We start from the raw sequence: 14836 nt of genomic DNA, 5'->3' as shown, positions 1-14836 counted from the left end.
TAAGCCTATTTCTTAAGTCTTCTTTCCACAACCATCAGATTGACTTGATCTAACCATCCTTGTATTCTTTGAGTAAATTGTTCTTATCTCTGTTAGAATTCTCATTCTCTGATACTGCAGGTATTGAATTCAAAGTGAATCTATACCAATAGACTGCAATCCCAAGGGTTAAACCCAAAACTTTGCATTTTTTTTTTCTTCAGAGACTAGACATTCTCTCAACAATAGGTGTCTGTTAAATGCTGATGAAAGAATGCTATTAAGTCAACCTTCCACTTACGTATTATATGAACGGTCAAGAGCTTGTTTGTATAGCAGTTACCCTATTTAGCCAAGTAAAATCACTGAGGGAAGTTAGAGGGTGAGTCACAACACCACAAAATTCCCCTGTTAAAACAGGATTGAATTTTATAAGTCTCTTTATATTTTACTTTTTCCATTAGAGATATACGGATGATAATACCATTTATTTGCTTGCATAAACCTATGAAGGCTTAAGAATTATTTCAAATACGCATTATTTTCTTTATCGCACAGGAGCAACTCTATAAATCATGTAAGGCAACTCAGTAGAATTTGCTATATCTAATATTGAATAGGAGGCCTTCCAGGGAAAGTGGCAGAGTAGGAAGATGCTAGGCTCACCTTTTCCCATAGGTATGCGTAGATATGGCCTGCATCAGTGTAATATCAGATAGAAGTGATAAGAATTACTATCTCTAGCTAAGTATTTTAGAGGTTATAGTGTTTCTTTTTACCTCCCAAATATTTACTTAAATGTACACCATTCATTCATCACAAAACATTTATTTTAATTTTTTAATGTTTCTAAAAAACATTTAATCTAAAAATTTTTTAATTTAAGTACTATAGTTTAGAGATTAAAACTGAATAACAGCAACTGTTTTAGAAAACTCATTTCACAGTGATTAGTAACCAAATAGATAAAGAGTATAAAAATAGGAGACAAAGGAGGTAGGTAGTATAAATGAAATAAATGAGACAGATATGACATGATTCTGTTTGACTGTTTAGGGTCATGTGCTAGAGAGCATGAGATAATTGAGGTGTGTTTTGAAAAATGAGGAGTAAACTACTAGTAAGAATGAGGCTGGTGAGGGGAAAGAGCCTCCCAAGCAAAGTAGACACTAAGGACAGACAGGGAGTCATAGACATTGCACCAGTCTTCTCGTGACAGCACTACTTTAACTTGGGAAGCCATAGAAGGCTTGGGAGAAGGAGATTGCCATGATCAAAAGGTGGTTTATGAAGGCAAACATGTATGTATTATGGAAAAATGAAGACAGGGAGGAGAAAGCATGGGAAAGGGTCAGGAGGTTATTGCAGTCTGATGGTAATGGGGGATTTGAATGCAGGCAGGGACTGGGGGAATGGTGACATAGACTTGGATAATAGACAAAGCAAAGCATGGGATTTGCCATCAGATTGTAGAGTGAGATGAGAGGGAGTAGAAGAAAACGGACACTGTTAAACTACAGGTTTTGATGACTGAGCAAGTAGTCATACTATTAGCATAGATGCAACAGGAAGAACAGAGAGAAAGTAAAGTCCCCTTTTAGAAAATACATTTGGAATACACACTCATAGCCATGATTCGACTGCTGCCAGAGATGTTCCACAGCTTTGCTGAGAGGCCAAGGCTTCCTACCTCCTGCATCGAAGCAGGCAACATCTTTGGAAACTGGTCCGTGAATTTTAGGTAAGCCCAGATGTTATGCCAGTAGGAGCATATTGCAATAGGAATTCACATTTTATCTTTAATTGACACACAATGGCAGCAAATAACATAATTTGCATTCTGGTAGCGAAGCCAAGCCGGTACTGATTTGAGACAATAGTTTGGGATCTCTATCTGGACATGCAGAGTCTCTTTGCCCATACAAACGAGCACAAATGCAGCAGGCAATCTTTAGTGACTAATAATACCTCCTTTCAGATTCTGAGCAGAGTTGGTTTGCTTGTTCATTGTTTGTTTTTTTTCTGATTTTGGCATGCTGTGTGGCGTTACGACCCCTATTCTAGATGCAAGAGAATCAAAGCACAGTTAATCAAGTAGAAAATTTACATACAGATTCACAAAATAAATCTAAACCAACAAACAAAAACAGTGCCATATATATATATATATATATATATATATATATATATACCAAGATTTGAAGAAAATGTTTTTCTCCTAGCCTGGAATAAACTGGCATTGTCCTTTCTTACGTTACTCTATTAAAAAACAGTCATAGCAACAATAACAGTGAAGCCAAACAAAACAAAACAAAAAACAATACTATAATGATGTTTCTCAGTAGTTTAATTTAATGAATATTTCTTACTTGTTGAGACTGATAATAGCCATTGCAGTTAAAATACATAAAAATCTGTCCTTATGCCACATTAGGAAAAGTCTGCTGCTTTTCCCAGTGGTTCCCATCTGGAATCTTTGGTAACTCTACCGGCAGATCAAGCCTATATTGCTCTTGAAATGGTCCTGATTAATGTGAAGTATTGTTTCAGTTGCTCTGCAGCCTCAGGCCATCCTTATGGTAGCATATAAAATTATCGTATTGCCCAGATTTTTGATAACCTGAATTTCAAGGGACAAGGTTGGAGTGACAAAGAAAGTTGTTTTTCCTAAACCACCTGATGAGTGCCTCTCCGTTGCCTCCTGCCCCATGTGGATTACCTCTGCCTTAGCTTCTCTGCCTAGCACTCCTCAGTGCCTTCTCCACATATGCATGTCTATGGCTATGGAAACCAGAGCTAAGCACAAGAAGCTGCCCCTTCTTCACCTCCAGAATCAGCCCTGACTTTCTCCCCACTGTCTACTTTCAACTTCCTCTCATGTGGCTTTGGGTTCTTAAAACTACTGTTTCCTTGTCTTTTTGGGATAATGACTTAAATTTAGTCACCCTTGGAAGTGATGACTGGCTCTTGATTCCAACATTGCTACTAGGGACAGTACCTTGACACAGATACCACCTGGCCAAGTTTACTAATCCTCATCCCCTGATTTTCAAAAAGAAGGAGTATCTCTATAACGTCCCTTCCCCCAAAACCCAGAGTGTAGGATGCCTGCCTTCCTCTTGAGATCTCCCTCTTTCAGGACATTGGACGGTGCTTTCAAATCACATCTTTTCTCTCCCCAATCTGAGTTATGAACATTCAATATCCTATTAACAAGAGCATATTACCCATTTGGCTTCCTTCATCAGTTCTGATTTCATTTTATTTTTTTAAGTTTTAATTTTAATTCTAATAGAAGTATCATTTAATTTCAGGTATTCAATATAGTCTTCCATACATCACCCTGTGCTCATCACAACAGTGCACTCCTTAAACACCATCATCTGTTTAACCTACCCGCCCACCCCTTTCCCCTCTGGTAACCATCATTTGTTCTCTATAATTAAGAGTCTTTTTCTTAATTTCTCTCCTTCCTTTCCCCCTTTGCTCATTTGTTTTGTCTCTTAAGTTCCATATATGAGCAAAATCATATAGTATTTGTCTTCCTCTGACTACCTTATTTCACTTAGCATTATACTCCTGAGATCTACCCATGTCGTTGCAAATAGTAATATTTAATTCTTTTTTATGGCTGAATAATATTCTACTATATATGTTTATATTTTCTTTATTCATTCATCAATCTTTGGACACTTGGTCTGCTTCCATATCTTGGATATTGTAAATAATGCTGCTGTAAACATAGAGGTGCATGTATTACTTGGAATTAATGTGTTTGTATTCTTTGAGTAAATACCCAGTAGTGTAATTGCTGAATCTTGTGGTAATTCTATTTTTACATTTTTGAGGAACCTCCATCTTGCTTTCCAGAGTGGCTGTACCAATTTGCATTCCCAACAGTGGAAGAGGGTTCCTTTATTTCCACATTCTCACCAACACTTGTTTCTTGTGTTGTTGATTTTAGCCATTCCAGCAATTGTGAAATGGTATCTCATTGTAGTTTTTTTTTTTTTTTAAGATTTTATTTATTTATTTGACAGACAGAAATCACAAGTAGGCAGAGAGGCAGACAGAGGGAGAGAGAGCAGGAAGCAGGCTCCCTGCCGAACAGAGATCCCAATGTGGGGCTTGATCCCAGGACCCTGGGATCATGACCTGAGCTGAAGGCAGAGGCTTTAACCTGCTGAGCCACGCAGGCACCCCTCTCATTGTAGTTTTGATTTGCATTTCCCTGATGATGAGTGATATTGAGCATGTTTTCATGTGTCTGTTGGCCATCTGTGTTTTCTTGGGAGAAATGTCTGCTCATGTCTTCCGTCCATTTTTAATTCGATTATTTGTGGGGTTTTTAAGCTATTATGTTGTATAAGTTCTTTATATATTTGGGTACTAACCTTTTATCAAATAGGTCATTTGCAAATCTTTTCTCATTCTGAAGGTTGACTTTTAGTTTTGTTGATTTTTCCTCTCCTGTGCAGAAATGCTTTATTTTTATGTAGTCCCAATAGCTTATTTTTTAAAAGATTTTTATTTTTAAGTTATCTCTATGCCCAGCATGGGGCTCAAACTTACAACCCAGAGATCAAGAGTCACATACTCTGCCAACTGAGCCAGCCAGGTACTTCCCTCCCTAATAGTTTATTTTTACTTTTGTTTCCCTTTCCTCAGGAGACAAATTTAGAAAGAAGTTACTCTGGCCAGTGTCAAAGAGGTTACTGCATGTATTCTCCTCTAGGATTTTGATGGTTTCCTATCTCACATTTAGGTCTTTAATCCATTTTGAATTTATTTTTGTGTATGCCGTATTAAAGTGGCCCAGTTTCATTCTTTTGCATGTTGCTGTCTGGTTTTCCCAACACCATTTGTGGAAGAGACTGGCTTTTATCCGTTGGATATTCTTTCCTGCTTTGTCAAAGATTAATTGACCTGGTAGTTGTTAAGTATATTTCTGGGTTTTCTGTTCTGTTCTATTGATCTATGTGTCTCTTTTGGTGCCAGTACCATATTGTTTTGATCACTGTAAATTTGAAGTCTGGAATTTGATACCTCCAGCTTTGCTTTTTTTTTTTTTTTTCAAGATTTCTTTGGTTATCTGGGGGAGTTTGTGGTTCCATACAAGTTTTAGATTATTTGTTCTAGCTCTGTGAAAAATACTGGAGGTATTTTGATAGGGATTGCATTAAGTGTATATTTGTTTTGGGTAGTATAGACATTTTAGTAATGTGTTTTAATCCATAAGCATGGAATGTTTTTCCATTTCTTTGTGTCATCTTCAATTTTTTTCATCAGTGTTTTATAGTTTTCAGAATAAAGGCCTTTTACGTCTTTGGTTAGATTTGCTCCTGGGTATCTTATTATTTTTGGTGCAGTTGTAAGGGGTATTGTTTTCTTAATTTCTCTACCTGCTGCTTCATTATTGGTGTATAGAAATGCAACAGATTTCTGTACATTGATTTTACATCCTGCTACTTCACTGAATTTATTAGCCCTAGCAGTTTTTTAGTAGCTTTTCCTGTTTTCTATGTAGAATGTCATGTCATCTGTAAAATAGTAAAAGTTTTACTTCTTCCTTACTTATTTATATGCCCTTTATTTCTTTTTATTGCCCGATTTCTGTGATTAGGGTTTCTAGTACTATGTTGAATGAAAGTGGTGAGAATGGACATCCTTGTGTTGTATCTGAGAGGAAAAGCTCTCAGTTTTTCCCTATTGAAGATGATATTAGCTGTGGGTCTTTCATAGATTGCCTTTATTATGTTGAGATATGTTTCCTCTAACCCTATTTTGTTGAAGGTTTTTTTTTTTTTTTAATTTTATTTATTTATTTTGACAGAGAGAGGTCACAAGTGGGCAGAGAGGCAGGCAGAGAAAGAAGGGGAAGAAGGCTCCCTGCTGAGCAGAGAGTCTGATGTGGGGCCTGATCCCAGGATCCTGAGACCATGACCTGAGCTGAAGGCAGAGGCTTAACCCACTGAGCCACCCAGGCGCCCCGAGTCCTTTCTCTTTTTTTATTGATAAGTCTGGCTAGAGGTTTATCAATTTTGTTCATCATTTCAAAGAACCAGCTTCTGGTTTCATTGATCTGTTCTATTGTTTTTAGTTTTTATATCATTTGTTTCTGTTTTGCGCTTTATTATTTCTTTCTCTCTTTCTTTCTTTCTTTCTTTTTTTTTTTTGTTCTCTGATGGTGTTTGGTTTGTTATTCTTGTTCTAACTCCTTTAGATGCAGTGCAAGGTTTGGTTACTTATTCATTATGTGTGTATTGTGCAAACTAAGATAGGAAAGAGAGTTCCACAGAAATCAAGGTTGATTGGTGAATTTTCTATTTGTACTTACTGCTTTAATAACTATGTGAACCATTCTCAGAAGAGTGGGAAAAATCACCATTTTAAATATTTTAAATATTCAATATACAAAGCCATTTGCTATACCCAGAGAGACAGGATTGATGGACAGGACATGGGGAATTACTGTTTCATAAATGAATCACAGAAGAATAGACTTCCATTGAACAATCACACTTTTCCTGCTGATTCCTGATAGGAACTGGCAGGTTTGTTTTGCCACAACTATGAAAAGATGAGGGATTTGTTAGGTGGTCATTGAAATTGTCATTCAAAATCTAATATAAATGGATGACCTGATGAAAAAGCAAAAGGAAAGAGGATAAGGTTAAATGGAATCATAAAACTCTAGGTTATATATTAAGTGGAAATTTATTATAATTAAATGATTATATATTGGGCCTAGGTTTAATTAATAGTTACATAAGCTTTAAAAACAAATCTTGGTCTCTTGTATACTTTTTCTGTCAGGGAGCTCATCATCACATATGTAGGCAGAGTTGCTGATGAATAACTCTGATTAAATTACAGTTTTTATTTTGTTGAAATATCATTTCGCTTTCTCTACTTTCTTTTTTAGGTCTCTTAATAAGACATTAATTAATCCATTCATTTCATTCATTCATTCATCCACATGTACATTTTTTCTCTTTGAAAAAAGTATTTGTTGAGTGCCTATTTTATGCAAAGCCCCATCCTAAGCCCTAAGGATGTAATAAACAAAATACTACTGGTTTATGTGGTAGTAGAACTTTGAATATATAGGATGAAATCAACAGTAATTAGAAAATAACATAAAACATATAAAGTTTCAAACTGCAATAAGTGCTATGATGTAAAACTACGTTTTTGTTTTTTTTTAAGATGATATAGGAGACTAAACTGACCAGTGCTGATGGTAGTAGCAGTCATAGAGGTGATGGTGGTGGACAAGACACCTCATGAGGAAGTGATGTTTAAATTGAGATCTGAAGAATCACTCATTGTTAATGAAGCAAATTGAGAGCTAGAATAATGAAGAACCTTTCTAGACAGGGAATGATCTGTGAGAAGAGCTTGAATTGGGCGAGACAAGTGCTAAGACTTAGGTATTCACCCACCTCTAAGACAGCATGCTGCTATTCTCTTTTAATCTTCTTAGTCTGTGCCTCTTTATATCCTTCAGCTATTTCTGACATGACATGAATTCCAGAACTCTCACCTCTCTTTCTGCTCCCCTTTGACCATGCTCCCACCTGTCTCTGTGTCTTGTATATCTTTCTAACAACACAGCAACATGGAAGTCATGTGAGTAGGTCAGGAAAAGACCAATGCCTCTGAGTCTCAAACTGAAGTTGGAAGAAGTTATTACTGAAGTCCTACCAAAAACATTAGCCAGCATTTATTGGGGTAACCCTAGGAACTCTACTGGGCTGGCAAAGCAGGTACTATCTTCTAAACTTGCCTGCTTACCCTTTTCATATCAGTAACACCTTAAAAGGTGATAAAGTAGCAAAGCTGGTGGATTTAAAATCAGTCTTCAACTGATTTTTTTCTGATTTTCTGATTTTCTTTGGTCAACATAACTAGCATTTTGATGTAGGACAAAAGAGAACAAAAGAGCTCTTTTATCTATTTCCACAAGCTCCACATTACAACAATGTCTTTTTTGTGTTTTATCTCTTTTCTTTCAACCTAAAGTTCCTTGGGACCTGTTTCTCTTCATAAATAGTTCTCATGCTGGAGTGGAAAATGTTACTATTGGCAATGGATTATCCAAAGTGGACAAAGTGCCAAGTGGCTTCCAAAGAACCCCAGAGGCTTCAGCCTAAAGGATAAAAGGCAATATATGAAAGGGAGAGAGTTGATCCTGTAAATAAATTGACTGGCATTAAGCATTTAATGTGATGGCTGGCTCCATGAGGGCAGTACATTAAATGCATAATGGCATAGTATCCATTTGGGCTTTACTGTAAATCTGACAAGCCCCAACCAGGCTGCATGGCATTAAATTGTAAGTGACAAGTTCTGATAGAGCTGTCAGCTTGAGAAGGTTTACTTTAAAGCAAACAAAAAGGGCTGCAGATTCTTTTATTAATAAGGTAATGTTCAGTTGGAGAAAAGAGGGGGGGGCAGTGTGATACTGTCATAGGCCTAGGGCTTTGGAATTAAACCTGGGTTTGAATTACTGGCCCTGTTGCTTATGCTGTGTAATCCTTGAGTAAATTACTTCACCTCTCTGAGTCTCCATTCATTAATGAGTATAATGGGAATGTGTATTTCAGACTTGCCTTAGGTAAGACTCCCCAAGAAACAAACTTGGGATAGAGATATACATACATGTAATTTATTAGGAATTAGTCTTGGGAAAAGTAGCTTCAGTGGAGTAAGGGAAGTATGACTGGCTAAGAGAGAAGTCAGATATTCTTCTTACCTTCCTTTAACCACTTGCAGTAAGAGCCATTTTATAATTCTATTTTAACACTTTTATTAATCTCAAAAGAAAAAGTTATTAAACTTATCTATAACCTAGATTTCCTGGAAATAGAATCTAAGATGGAATTTTTATTTCAAGTGGGATATTGGGGAGTGGTCTCAGGTATATCATCTGTAAAGGACTAAGGGAAGCAGCATTGGTCAGAGCAAGAGATTGATCTATAATGTAGTTCAAAAGAGGCTCAGATGATACCATGGAATGATGTGACACTAGGATATGGCATTTCAAAGTTGTCTCATATTGAAACGGGGCTCTGGGTCTTTGGTGAGCCCTTGAATAGAAATGCTAGCTGAGACACTTTAGGCAGAAAAGGCAAACTCATATTTGTAATATGGTTTGATTCCAGTTACAGTGAGTTTTTGCCTACTGTAATTTGTAAGGATATATAGACCAATATATAGTCCAATATAGTCCATATATGATTAAGTAGCTGGTGGGTCTCCACCAGCTGTGTTTGTGGGCCCATGAATTGCCTTTATCCCTGATACTATATCTACTTTAACCTTCACTCCATCAGTCTTTAAAGACTGGCTGATGTCAACAGGCCATTGTCATTCTATTACCTTGGATAAGACATAAAAAAGGTTTAGTGAATTTGATGATTTATTGATAGAAAAATATTCTGAAGAATAAAGAAAAAGATACTGATAAAATTATTATTTTCAATACCAAGTAGTGTATCAGACAACATTAAAGTTATGAAAGAAGAGACAAAGAGTGGGGCATAAAAATACTTGAAGAAATGATCATTTAAAAAATTACCAAATTTTGTAAGAAAAATATAGAAAAGCAAGAAGCATAGAAAATATAAGCAGGATAAATTAAAATAAATCCCACCTAAGTACATCATAGTCAAACTGCTAAAAACCAAAAATAAAAAGAAATTATTTAAAGCTGACAGAGAGAAATATTGTGTTACCTATGCGAAACAGTGGTTGAAATGATACTGACTTCCCCTCAGAACAATGGGAGCCAGAAGAAAACGGATGGCATTTTTAAGTGCTAAAAATTATGAGAATTATAAACAATTTTGTATTCACGGAAAATACCTTTCACATAGGAGAATGACATAAAAAATTTTCAGATAAAAATAATTGAAAGACTGTTAGCAGATTTTCACTGCAATAAATGCTAAAGAGAGTTTCAGGATGAAAGGTAATGGTACCATATGGAATCTTGTCTTTATTAGAAGTAACAAAGAACTATGTAGGTAAATAAAAATGATACATTTTTCTTAATTTAAAAACATATCCTGTTTAAATAAAAAATTGTGAGTTTATAAGTTATATAGATATATAGATATCATTTATGTATATATATGTGTGTGTGTGTGTGTGTATAAAAATGTGTGTGTGTGTGTGCATGTATTCACAGCAGCACATATGGTGGAGTAAATGTAACTAAAGTTATTACCTTCTGTGTGAGGTGGAACTACATTAAGTAGATTGTGACTAGTTAGTGATGCATGTAACTAGAAAGCCAACATGGGAACTAAAATGAACATCTGAAAATTCTGTATTAACATAAAAGAGACCCAGAAATGAGGACTATATGAAACAGGACAAAAAGAAAACAAATAGATCATATCAATAATTATCTTAAATGTAAACAAAGGAAATTGGGTTGCCTGTGGTCAAGTCTGGTATATTTTTGTATGTTCCATGGCTTAAGAATGGATTTTAAAATTTTAAATGGTCAAAAATATAAAAAATATATATTTTTTAGTAAAAGAAAATTATACAAAGTTTAAACATTAAAATTTCTTTGTTTATAACTAAAGTTGTATTGGAATACAGCTGTGTCCATTTTCTAGGACCAGTTTCATGTTAAAATGGCAGAATTGAGTAATTATGACAGAGAAATTATATGGTATATAGAACATAAAATATCTAGCTGTTTACAGAAAAAGTTGGCTGATCCCTGGATCGAACAGTCAAATTAAAGAGGAGAGATTAACAGATTGGATTAAAAGGAAAAACCCAACCATGTACTGTCAGCAAAAGATACACATTTAATAAAAAGAAACAGGCTGATTAAAAGAATGGAAAAATAAGTATTATACAAAAATAACTATAAGTAAGCTGGAGTAGCTGTAATCAAGTTAAACACAATAGACTTCAAGATAAAGAGTATTTAAATAATAAGAGGAACAATAACAACAACAAATAATAATAACAATGAATATTTTTTTAGTGGAAATGCCAGGAAGAAAATGAGTACTTTTAAAAAGTGAGGAATTTGAGAGGCAGAGTGAGAGGTTTGGGTGGTAGGGAAGGCAAAAATGAAACAAGATGGGATCAGAAGGGAGACAAACCATAAGAGACTCTTAATCTCATAAAACAAACTGAGGGTTGTGGGTGGGGGAAGGGGGGTGTGGAGAGGGTGGCTGGGTTATGGACATTGGGGAGGGTATGTGATATGGTGAGTGCTGTGAAGTGTATAAGCCTGATGATCCATAGACCTATACCCCTGGGGCAAATAATACATTATATATTAATAAAAATGATTAATAAAAAATTTTAAAAAGTGATATTTCATAACATTAGAAATAGTGCAGAGGACAATAGAGGAAGGGAGGGAAAACTGAATGGGAAGAAATAAAAGAGGGAGATAAACCATATGAGATTCTTGACTCTGGGAAAGGAACTGAGAATTGTAGAAAGGAAGATGGGTGGGGGGGATGGGTTGATTCAGTGATGGACATTAAGGAGGGCATGCGATGTGCTGAGCACTGGGTATTATATGCAACTAAAAAATTGTTGAACATTATATCAAACACCAATGATGTACTATACATCAGCTACTTGAATTTAAATTATAAATAAATAAATAAATTAATTAAAAAAAATGATGTTCCATAATAATAAGTGGAGTATTCAACCAGAAAGTCCTATCATAATAAATATATATGCACATAATAGTTTTTAAATACCTGAAGCAAAAATTTACAGAATTAAAAGGTAGAAATAGATAAATCTGCACTAACAGTTATTCTACAAGCAATTGACAGAGCATGCATAACTGACAGAGCAACTATCAAATACACATTGATGACAGAGAAAATCTAAATAACCCCATCAAAAATTGACCTAATTGCCATTTATACATTATTATGTTTAAAGAAAGCAGAACATATGTTCTTTTCCAGTTCATGCAAAACCTTCACAAAAATAGACCATATAAAGGACCATAAAATAGATTTAATAAATGTAAAATTATTGAGTGCACATAAATGTTTCCTAACACAAATGAATTAAGGTAGAAATCAATAACAATTTGATATATTAAAACAGTGATATGTAAACCATCTAAATGGTTAAGATAAACAACATATTCATAAATAACATAGACTAAATTTAAAAATCACAAGGGAAAATAAAGGATACTTTGACGTAGATAATAAGGGAATGTAAAAAATTCTGGATCTTGGTCTAATTTGTGTTAAGAGGAGAATTTAAATGTTTATATTAGAAATAAGAAGTGCTTAAACAAGCCATGATATAATTTCCTCCTAAGAAAATGGAAAAACATTAGCCCAAAGTAAACAGAAAGAAATATGATAACAATAAGAACAGAAATCAAGGAAATAAAAGGACAAACATAAAGAAAAGTAATAAATTTAGTTCTTTGAAAAATTTTAAAATCAATAAAAACCCTCAAGAGTGACCAGAAATGAAAGAGAAACATCATAAACTGGCAATATCATTGATGGAGGAAAGAGATATGAGAGATCCTACCAACTTTAAAAAATCAAAACCTCAGTGAAACATTTACATTTCTTGAAAAATACAGTTCATTAGATTTTATATAAAAGTGCAAAATATGAATTAAAGAAATTATTATTAAATACCCATAACATAAAGAGGATTCCTGGTGCATAGATCTTCACTGGATAATTCTATCCAACAAACAAAGAAGGGAAAATATGAATATTACACGTATTCTTTCAGAATTAAAGTAGAAAAGAAAACTTCTCAGCTTGTTTATAAGGCCAAGATGATGCTGATCCTGAAACTGGAAAATACATTAAAAGAAAAGGTATTACATAGAGAAATATTTCTTATGAGTATAGATGTGAAAACTCAAAATATTAACAATTTGCATTAAATAACCTCTAATGGCTAAGAGAAACTTGTCTTGGGAATGCAAGTCTGATTTATCATTTGGAAATTAATCAGTGAAACATACTGTATTAACTAAAAAATGGAGGAAAGGGTGCCTGAGTAGTTCGGTTGTTAATCATCTGCCTTTGGCTCAGGTCAGGTCCTGATTGGTTCTGGTATTAAGCCCTGCATCTGTCTCCCTGCTCAGTGGGAAACCTGCTTCTCCCTCTCCTATTCCCCCTGTTGTATTCCCTCCCTCTCTGTCTCTCTCTGTGTGTGGTTGTGTCAAATAAATAAATAAAAACAAAAAAATAAAAATTTAGGAGTACCTGGGTGGCTCAGTGTGTTAAGCCTTTGCCTTCAGCTCAGGTCATATCTCAGGGTCCTGGGATCAAGTCCCACATCAAGCTCTCTGCTCAGCGGGGGAGCTTGTTTCCCCCTCCTTGCCCCCACCCCCCGCCGCCTGCCTTTCTGCCTACTTGTGATCTCTCTCTGTCAAATAAATAAATAAAATTTAAAAAAAAAAGTTTAAAAAGGAGGAAAAATATGATTATCTCAAAAGATGCATGCAGTAGATATTTAACACAATTCAATACCCATCAAAATGAAACTTTACATAATCAGGGAAAGCCAAAACCTTTCTCAATCTGGTAAGTAACTACAAGCAAAATAAAACAAAAACTTTTTTATATTTGGTGAGATTTTTTTTTTCTTTTTCCAAGAGATCTTGTCAAGGCAAGAATGCCTGGTTTTACCATTCCTATTCAACACTGTATTGTGCTGGAAGGTGTAACCATTACAATAAGGCAAGATTAAAAAGTCATAAATATAGAAAAGGAAAATCCTTTTATCTGTATCTCTATTTACAAGTGACATAATTTTTGTGTAGAAAATCTCAAAGGAATCCAAAAACCTACCAGTACTAAAACTTAAACAAGTTTTCAAAATAAAAAGTTAATATTAAAAAAAATTTCTTCCTATGTACTTATAAAACAAATTGGAAAATAAAAATTAAAAAACCCATTTGACATAACATTAAACATTTTAAAAAATGGACTGGCATTTATGTTGTTAATTGATTTTAAATGAAAGAGTCAAAGCTATTCAACTGGGAAAAATAGCAACAATTGATGTAGAAACAACTTAGTAGCCATATGGGAAAAGAAAACCTTACCTTACATGAAATAAAAATTCATTCAAGACTAAAACATAGAAACTAAAACTCTCAGAAGAAAACATGTACTTATCTTTGAGACCTAAGATTAAAGAATAATAATTATTACAATGATGAATTAGATTTTATCAAATAAAAAAGCTTCTGCTTTTTTAATTTACTATTAAGAAAATGTATAGAAAAACCACATATAGGATAATTGAAAAACATGTATCTCACAGAATACTTTGAGATAATATAACAAACTCCTATGATAAAATAATAAAAACACAATTCAATTATTTTTGTCTACTTTTTTTTTTTTTTAAGAGAAAGAGAGAGGGGAGACAGAGGGTTATTTTGGCAGAGAGGATCTTATAACCCTAAGATCATGATCTAAGCCTAAGTCAAGACTTGGATGCCCAAATAACTGAGCCACCCAGGCACCCCAATCAATTCAGTTATTTTAAAAAAAGGTCTAAAAAGAAAAAGGTCTGAAGATCTCACATTTCACAAAAGATGATCTGCAAACACCAATAATCTCATTTAAAAAGTGCTCAATATCTTTAATTATCCAGGAAATACAAACAGAAACCACAAAGAAATATCTGGATATACTCACCAAAATGTCTAAAGTTAAAAAGACTTGGAATATAAAAGTTGTTGAAGAGCAATGAAAACTTTCTTCTCGGTTCTAGGGATGTAAAATTGTATAATCAGTTGAGATACATGTTTGGCAGTTAAAAAAAAAATAAACATCTATTTGTTGACCTAGCAATT

Source organism: Mustela nigripes, chromosome 1 (assembly GCF_022355385.1).
Source record: "Mustela nigripes isolate SB6536 chromosome 1, MUSNIG.SB6536, whole genome shotgun sequence".
NCBI lineage: Eukaryota > Metazoa > Chordata > Mammalia > Carnivora > Mustelidae > Mustela > Mustela nigripes.
This window is presented reverse-complemented; position numbering follows the sequence as displayed.